This window comes from Schistocerca cancellata, chromosome 1 (genome assembly GCF_023864275.1).
Source record: "Schistocerca cancellata isolate TAMUIC-IGC-003103 chromosome 1, iqSchCanc2.1, whole genome shotgun sequence".
In the NCBI taxonomy this organism is placed as follows: domain Eukaryota; kingdom Metazoa; phylum Arthropoda; class Insecta; order Orthoptera; family Acrididae; genus Schistocerca; species Schistocerca cancellata.
The window spans coordinates 1179272945-1179282889 of record NC_064626.1 but is presented as its reverse complement, the minus strand read 5'-3'; the positions used below and the strand labels follow the sequence as shown (position 1 = coordinate 1179282889).

General features: G+C 45.6%; 1 pseudogene; it reads left to right on the top strand.

The window, feature by feature from the left end:
* Positions 1 to 9370: 9370 nt before the first annotated feature.
* Positions 9371 to 9488, top strand: LOC126103703 (5S ribosomal RNA; annotated as a pseudogene).
* Positions 9489 to 9945: the final 457 nt, after the last annotated feature.

The window sequence follows — 9945 nt, the reverse complement described above, 5'->3', positions numbered from 1 at the left end:
ACAGTTTTAATCTGCCACGAAGTTTCAGAGCTTCCATATATTTACTGCTATTTTTAGACGTAGTCCCCTTTTACAGCAACACACTTTCGCCACCGACGCTGCAGGCCCATTGTACCCTCTTTGTAGAGAATTTCTTCCTACATGGCAAAAAAGCCGTCCACCGTAGCTCAAATGGCTCTGAGCACTATGGGACTTAACATCTATGGTCATCAGTCCCATAGAACTTAGGAGTACTTAAACCTAACTAACCTAAGGACAGCACACAACACCCAGCCATCACGAGGCAGAAAAAATCCCTGACCCCGCCGGGAATCGAACCCGGGAACCCGGGCGTGGGAAGCAAGAACGCTACCGCACGACCACGAGATGCGGGCTCCACCGTAGCCATGACATCATCTAATCACCGAGCGAGATGGTGCAATGGCTAGCACATTGGACTCGCACTCGGGAGGACGACAGTTGAAACCCGCGTCCGCCCATCGTGATTTAGGTTTTCTGTGATTTCCCTAAATCGCTTCAGGCAAATTCTGCGATGATTCCTTTGAAAGGGCACGGCTGATTTCCTTCCCCACCCTTCCCCAATCCGACGGGACCGATGGCCTCTCTGTTTCGTCCCCTTCCCCAAATCAACCATCTGATCGAAAATGGGTTCTAGCTAGGTGTTTCTCGAGTTTAGAGAAGAGATGCAAGTCAGAGGGCACCAAATCGGGTGAACAAAGTCGGTGCCGAATCAGTCCAAAGACCTAGGACTCGATGGCAGACAATGCAATGACGGATGTGTGCGCGGGCGCCTTGTCCTGATGAAAGACCACTCCTTTTGTCAGTATCGCGACGCATTTGACTTCGGTGGTTTCCTGCAAACGCATTAGTTGAGCAGCATAATACGCTTCACATGCCCCGGTCACTGTTCCCCTTTTTTGGCGTGTTCATCCAGGATAATAGCTCTCAACTACCAAAAGGCAGAGATCACCTTGACAGCTAATGTGACTGACTTGAACGTCTAGGGGGCTTCGATTGAACTTTAGATTCGGGATGAAAGCGGTGAACCCACACTTCATCCATTGCCACAAAACATTTGAGTGATGTCACAAGATTTGCCTCAAAAGGGTCAAGTTTTTGGCAGACATGACATGTCTCTGGCGTTTGTCTTCTGCTGTTTAGATTCTTGGGATCCGTCGACATGAGGACCTGGGAATGTCAGGTACAACTTTTATGATGTGTCCATCGCGTTCCTGAGACGTGCCCACTCTCTCCGCAGTGTAGCGTTTTGTCACACGTTGGACTGCCATGATGACAGCCTGGATCGCAGAGACTTTTTCCTCCTTACTACAATTGCTTCTCTGGTGCCTTTACCTTTTCCAAAGCGAAATTGATCGTCATCTATTATTATTATTATCATTATTAGTGGTTGTGGTAGTAGTGGTTGTGGTAGTGGTAGTAACAGTAGTAGTAGTAGTAGCAGTGGTCATAGAGGAACCATAGGCAGCTTGAAGTCTTCCAATTTCTACCAGTTAATGGATAAGAAGACCGGAAACAAATTAACAGTATATTTAGTGAGTACGTATTAATTCTGATGATTTTAAATGGAAGTGCATGGTGTGGGTGAAGCAAGTGCCACTAGGTAGGGTAGTGGTGCAGAGAAAGAACATTCTGTAACAAGTGTCTACCCTAAGTGTGGATAGTTAGATATCTTTTCTGACGAACAGGAGGACTCGCGATGCACTGAGAATTGCTTCATCATTCTGTAAAAAAATATTTAAAAAAAGTTAGAAATTAAAAGTACCAATTGATTCATTACTTGGTGGATTACTTACAAAATCCCACATAAACTTAATATCACTTATCTTTCATCATTTTACAAATAAAAGTGTTTTAAGCAAATGCTCTTTCAATCTTAACTCTAGTTAGTTGCTAATGTTAATGATGTTGGGGGGGGGGGCGGTACTAGCTAATACCTGATTACACTCTGCACTCAAGGGTAAGGTCTCAGAAAGGTTGGAAACCACTGAATTGCGCTATTGGCGGAAAAGAGTAGCAGCAGTGAAATACCTAGAATGTACCAGTCGAAGCCGTCTGCAATGGAATGACCACGTAAAACAAATTTTAGGAAAAGAGATTCATTGGAAGGAAATGTAATTCACCCACGGAACAAGTGGCTTTCAAAACACTTGTTAGATCGGTTCTTCTATACTGCTTATCACTATGACTATAGGAGAGAGAGAGAGAGAGAGAGAGAGAGAGAGATCCAACGAAGGACGGTAGGTTTCGTCACTGGATCGTTTAGTTGTCGAGAGAACATTACGGAGATGATCCACAAATTCCAGTGGCAGTCGCTTCAAAGGAGATGTTGGACATCGAGGAAATGCTTAATGTTGGAAGTCCGAGATCAGGTACGTTCGAAGAACAGCTGGGCGCCGTATTACTCCCTCCCACATGTGTCTCGTGAAATGACCACGACGAATCAGAGAAATTAGAGGTCGTACGGAAGTTTGTCGACAGTTGTTCTTCTCATGAACCAGTCGTTGAGAAGGATGAAAATGCTGGTGATACCTAAGACACGCTCCGCCACACATAGTAAGATGCCAGAAAAAATTTAATTTTACATGCAATACCTTTCCTGTATGTGCTACGTTATCCCCAATTTTGATGTTAGGTGTATCACTGATCTCATTTCTGCTGTACCTCATTACTTCCGTCTTTCTTTGGTTTACTCTGAATCAATAGTCTGTGCTCAGTAGGCTTTCGATCAGGCAGCACATAAATCCGGTACTCGTGCGAACTGATTTGTAAAACACGTACCGACGAGTGTAGACAGTAATCACCCGAGACGTGAATGGAATACGAAAGGGTCCGGCTGGCGCACGAACAAGGACGCCTCGTGGGACAATAACAGTGATTACTGTAGTGGGGTGGAGGTGCTCACACGAGCACAGGCAGACGGAGACGTGACTGCCAGCGTTTGACTCCGGTTCACGCGTTTGAAATACTGCGCAGCGCAGACCCCTCAATAAGCATACATCACCACATGTGCGATGCGTGACGCACACGTAATGAACAGCCTGCAACATCTCACCTGTGTTTACGTTCAGTTAAGAACCAGGTGCGAGTCGAAGCATAACTTGTCCGAAACCGCTTTAAAGAAGTGTACGGATTTTTTCTTCTGTTCCCGGACGTATTTCGGCAAAGTTTTGCATCCATCATATTGCGGGTGTTGTAGAACTGTTCTTGGAGAACTTTTCTCGTTAAATACAACGCTTATACCTCTATGAGCTCCAAATATAAGAACATGATGAATGCAGTACATAAAAGAGATCTAAGCAAAAATAGAGTAATCTACCTAATTAGTGTGGAAAACTACTATAGTTTGCATTAATGTTTCCTCTTGAAACTCACGTGTTATTCTTCAAAGACGGCAAATTAATGACAAATACAACTTACTAACGATTGTAAATGACGTACACATACAGTACTGGCCATTAAAATTGCTACGCCAAGAAGAAATGCAGATGATAAACGGGTATTCGTTGGACAAATATATTATACTAGAACTGACATGTGATTACATTTTCACGAATTTGGGTGCATAGATCCTGAGAAATCAGTACCCAGAACAACCACCTCTGGCCGTAATAACGGCCTTGATACGCCCTGGGATTGAGTCAAACAGAGCTTGGATGGCGTGTACAGGTAGAGCTGCCCATGCAGCTTCAACACGATATCACAGTTCATCAAGAGTAGTGACTGGCGAATTGTGACGAGTCAGTTGCTCGGCCACCAGTGACCAGACGTTTTCAGTTTGTGAGAGATCTGGAGAATGTGCTGGCCAGGGCAGCAGTAGAACATTTTCTGTATTCAGAAATGCCTGTACAGGACCTGCACCATGCGGTCGTGCATTATCCTGCTGAAATGTAGGGTTTCGCAGGGATCAAATGACGGGTAGAGCCACGGGTCGTAACACGTCTGAAATGTAACGTCCACTGTTCAAAGTGTCGTCAATGCCAACAAGAGGTGACAGAGACGTGTTACCAATGGCACCCCACACCATCACGCTGGGTGATACGCCAGTATGGCGATGACGAATACACACTTCCAATGTGCGTTCACCGCGATGTCGCCAAACACGGATGCGACCATTACGATGCTGTAAACAGAACCTGGATTAATCCGAAAAAATGACGTTTTGCCATTCGTGTACCCAGGTTCGTCGTTGAGTACACCATCGCAGGCGCTCCTGTCTGTGATGCAGCGTCAAGGGTAACCGCAGCCATGGTCTCCGAGCTGATAGTCCATGCTGCTGCAAACGTCGTCGAACTGTTCGTGCAGATGGTTGTTGTCTTGCAAACATCCCCATCTGTTGTCTTAGGGATCGAGACGTGGCTGCACGATCCGTTGCAGTCATGCGGATAAGATGCCTGTCATCTCGACCGCTAGTGGTACGAAGCCGTTGGGATCCAGCACAGCGTTCCGTATTACCCTCCTGAACCCATCGATTCCATATTCTGCTAACAGTCATTGGATCTCGACCAACGCGAGCAGCAATGTCGCCATACGGTAAACCGCAATCGCGATAGGCTACAATCCGACCTTTATCAGATCGGGAACGTAATGATACGCATTTCTCCTCCTTACACGAGGCGTGACAACAACGTTTCACCAGGCAACGCCGGTCAACTGCTGTTTGTGTATGAGAAATCGGTTGGAAACTTTCCTCATGTCAGCACGTTGTAGGTGTCGCCACCGGCGCCAATCTTGTGTGAATGCTCTGAAAAGCTAATCATTTGCATATCACAGCATCTTCTTCCTGTCGGTGAAATTTCGCGTCTATAGCACGTCATCTTCGTGTTGTAGCAATTTTAATGGCCAGTATTGAACCTGCACAGTGCGGATAGTCATAAACGTATCTTCGGGTGCAAAACATTACGAAGGGAAGAAAAGATGCTGATGTAATTCAAGATTAAGACATTAACTCTGGCTTACGTCAACTACCAGTTAGCGGCCGACTGTGGTGGCTTAAATATGTAGTCAAAATATTGTTGTATAATCATATGGCCGATCGACTTACCGCATCGGAGCTACACTTTTATTTATTAGACATGTCAACCATGAAGTCAACGAGGAAAGACAGGAAACTTCTGTGTGTACATTGGTTCTCGGTGCACGTATGCTATTACCTCATCAAAAGCATCTCACAAATTGCTGCATCATTAATCGTTTGAAATACGAGCTGAGAATTAACTCCGGCAGTAACAAGCACACGATAAAAAACGCCGAGGCTATATATTTTCTGTAAACACTTCGCCGAGTCGCTAGCTGCTTGACATTCCTTGTAAACTTGCTGCGAGCATCTGATGTTATACCAGTCAACACCACACATTCAGTCTGCGAAAGAGCCTCATAGATAGTGGAGATACCTGTGTGACTATGCATCACGGTAATTCGCGTTAATTACTGGAAGAAATAACCGCTTCCGTAGGCGATGTCGTCGGTACAAGTACGTGTGGTAGCCCTCGAATTGGCTGGAGGATGGGAGGGGGTGGGGGGTTGGTGTAGGCGGTTAGATTCTTAGCAGTGAAAAACATTTTCATCGCCAATATTTGGCGAAGAGGAGATGCAAATTTTGAGGTCCCCAAGCATTGCGCCAATGCCCTAGGTTAAGTCCTAACTCTGTCCGCACTGTGGCTCGTGGAGTGAGGGAGTGCGACTGTGCTGTAGGTGACACGCTATGGTCGGCGGCCTCTTTGATGCTACTCGAATAGAGTAGGCTTTGTACTCACTCTTGGTTTCGTCCACTCTCTCCTCCTTCATCGCCCTCAGTAACACAAATACAACGCCTTTTTTGGCGTTGGTTCAAATGGCTCTGAGCACTATGGGACTTAACATCCTAGGTCATCAGTCCCCTAGAACTTAGAACTACTTAAACCTACTAACCTAAGGACATCACACACATCCATGCCCAAGGCAGGATTCGAACCTGCGACCGTAGCGGTCGCTCGGCTCCAGACTGTAGCGCCTAGAACCGCACGGCCACTCCGGCACAACGTCAAAACTGCACTCTCATCTGACACAATCGTCTGCCCCCGACGATGCACTTACGGCGCTTCTTTCACACGTCGCAAAGGAAATGTGGCATCGCAAGCGAATAAAGGAAACGTTCCCAAATATTGGTGTGTTCTATCAGGGTCTCCAAACCAGCAATACCAGTTTGCCCGATAGTATAATGATGATCCAAAATCGCTTCCAGATTCGATTCTCTGTCACAAGCGTAAACTAACGGAAACCTGTGTGCTCCACTTAGCAAATTTACGGCGCCAATGAAAAGTTATACTCGAGTCCATTATTTGTGAAACATATTCTCTTTTATTTTACGGGGCAAAGCGGTGAGTCTGCGGCTACGGGGCTCGAGAGAACTTTCTGATATCTCCCGAATGCCGGCTTAACCATTTACTTAAAGAAAGCCGGCCGTTGTGGCCGAGCGGTTCTAGGCGCTTCAGTCTGGAACCGCGCGACCGCTACGGTCGCAGGTTCGAATCCTGCCTCGGGCATGGATGTGTGTGATGTCCTTAGGTTAGTTAGGTTAAAGTAGTTCTAAGTTCTAGGGGACTGATGACCTCAGCTGTTAAGTCCCATAGTGCCCAGACCCATTTGAACCATTTTGAACTTAAAGGAAAAGCAGTACATAAGCAGGCAGTAATTGTGCAGAGAATTACTTACAGAAGGTCCGTATAAAAATGATGCCTTTTCCTTCAACCGTTTTTAGTTCGTATAGTAAAAGGTAGATTTCAGAAATTATCTAGAACGCGGAAACGACTTATTGATACTTCTATTAATTCTAAACCAAAAATTACTTTTCCAATGTTTTGGAGGTATTTTTTAGAATTACGTTATTGTCTACAAGGAGTTTTGCCTCCTTCTCTTCCACTTTTAGCATTCACAGCCCTTCTGAAGCCTCACTAACATTCGATTATGAGGGGAGGAGAGCAATATTCGTAAATGCGAACAACTAGTTAGTTCTGTTTTTCTTTTGCTCCGCGTACATTGTTGTTAATGCACTCCCACTTCCAGAAATCTCGAAACAGTAAACTCTGGCTAATTTCGAAAGATGCAGCAGCCGATTCGCACTAGATTTGGTTGAGATGTCAACTGCTGGACAAAATATGCGCCGACAGTGTCATGCCAAAAGAGTATTCCAGTGTTGAGATCAAAAGAGCGCTAACGGTTATTATGAAATCCTTCATGTCAATTTAAAGAGAATCGTTGCTGTAAAAATGCATCGCAATAACTGTTTGACCACAAATGTCAATTTTGGAGGATACTGATACGCCACCGAGCGAGGTGGCGCAGTGGTTAGGCACTGGACTCGCATTCGGGAGGACGACGGTTCAATTCCGGGTCCGGCCATCCTGATTTAGGTTTTCCGTGATTTCCCTAAATCTTTCCAGGAAAATGCTGGGATGGTTCCCTTTCAAAGGGCACGGCCGACTTCCTTCCCCGTCCTCCCCTAATCCGATGAGACCGATGACCTTGCTGTCTGGTCTCCTTCCCAAACAACCCAACCCAACCCCCAACTGATACGCCATGATTGAACAGTGCTTCACTAGTGGTGGATGGGGAATGCATTCATTCGTAATTACAAATCAAACCAGACAATATTCCAAAAGTGTAGTTGAGGCTCTATAAAGGAACTGTACAGGCCAACCAGAAATATTTGTAACGAAACGACAGCTCAAAATGTGATACTCGGGAGGGTCCACATTGGCTCTTACAAAAATATCTACCTTTCGTTTTGAAACATCCCACACATCGTGTTGTTTCCTGAAGCTGTCAAAGGTTTGTGATTGCCATTTCCTGTTTCATTCCAGTGTTAACGCTTTGATGAATTGTGTGAATTTTCCCTGACGAAAAGTATGGACGGCAGGCGCAAGTTTGAGTGAGTGCTTACCTTACGGAGTTTTGTCTCACATTCAAAAGTTAACCCTACCTTCCGCCCAAAACATAGTATGAAATCGTGTCTTGTGGAGAACTTTTCTATTCTATAGGTGAAGAAATTGAAAGAGTAGCTTATGTAACACAGATGCTTACTTTGTTGTTAAATTTGTTACGTTTTAATGATTTATTAGTAACACGTCTAGTGCCAAAGACAAATACACTTATTTTCATTAAATTTATCCACTGGACCGCTTCATAATGTGTAGATGGCTAGCATGCAACCGTATATAAAAGTAAGTCGTGTCTACGTTCATTTCAGTTGAGTTGTAACACATCATTTTAATAGAAATAGGGCAAGGGGCGATCAAAAAATTTCCGTTTGAGGGCGTTGCTGCAGTATACAGCGTGTCCCATTTATCTTCACCACCCAAAATAACTGTTTGTCGAGATGTAAATTACAAAATGTTTCAAGCATATGTTCTTTAGCCGTCAGGGCGACATCAATCAGCATGATTGCCTTAGTTGTAGCTTTGTTTGTTACTAATATATGAACAGCGGTATGACTTTTTTAAATGTCTCCCTGTATTTTTCATTCGGTAATTCATTTCCTAAATACCTATTCAAAACTGTATCACAGTGTACCATTCACTAAAACACAACGTTATTAACTAAATAACACAACATTGACGTTGACGCTCCCAGCGCTTAGTGCAGGTACTCGGGGTAATGGAACACATCCACGTGCTGACGTTGACAGAGGACAAATGCACCCTCGCGACCACATCCTTCCGTCGGGCAGTGAATGTGTGTCGCCAGCGGTCGGGCGGGTACTGGCTGTACAGACCTCACTGCTGCTCCGTCCCGACTCTACTCGCTCGACACACCACGACCCGGAAATACTAGAGGCCGCTGCAAAGATGGTACCACAGTACGCGCTGTGGATAAGCGCTGCTGCTGCCACTCACGGACAGACAAGGCGAGCAAACGTAGTGGCGCCAGAGAACTCACTAAGAAAACGAGACACCACTGTCGCTATTAAAAGATGCCAAGCTATGAACGGCATCAACGCGAGCTGTACACGACTCAAGAGCCTTTCCTGGCTCAAAGTGACAATGCGGATGCAATCGAACCGCGGTATTGACCGTCTAGGCATAGTTGAACTACAGACAACATGAGCCGTGTTCCTCCTTCCTGATGGAATGACTGGAACTCATCGTCTGTCGGACTTCCTCCGTCTTATAGGCGCTGCTCATACATGGTTGATTACATCTTTGGGGGGGGGGGGGGTTTAGTGACATCTCTGAACAGTTTTTTGATGTGTGTAGCTCTCTTAGATTCATACTTTGTAGAGTCTAACAATTTTTCAAGTTTTAAATATCGTCGCCTCAGCTTTTCGAGAACAGAGGACTCTAAATCACTTTTACAAGAAATATTTGCAGTATTCGGCAACGGCCTTACCGCAGTGGTAACACCGGTTCCCGTGAGATCACCGAAGTTAAGCGCAGTCGGGCGTGGCCGGCACTTGGATGGGTGACCATCCAGGGCGCCATGCGCTGTTGCCATTTTTCGGGGTGCACTCAGCCTCGTGATGCCAATTGAGGAGCTACTCGACCGAATAGTAGCGGCTTCGGTCAAGAATACCATCATAACGACCGGGAGAGCGGTGTGCTGACCCCCATGCCCCTCCTATCCGCATCCTCCTCTGAGGATGACACGGCTGTCGGTTGGTCCCGGTAGGCTACTCGTGGCCTGAAGACGGAGTGCTTTTTATTTGCAGTATTTAAAAGGGACAGGGAGTAAATTTTTCACACTGTGTTTACTGATATCGGATGTCAAAACTATAGCATGTAGCATGGTCTTACTGAACGTTACAGGGAACAAAATTTTCCTCCAATCGACTATGAAGCGCTTAAGCACGTGTCAGGGAATGAGATGTCCCTAGGTGGATCGTGAAGATCGGAAACATGTGCATCAACTATCTACGGCCAAAATTATAGATCACAGCGATCAGTACATTTA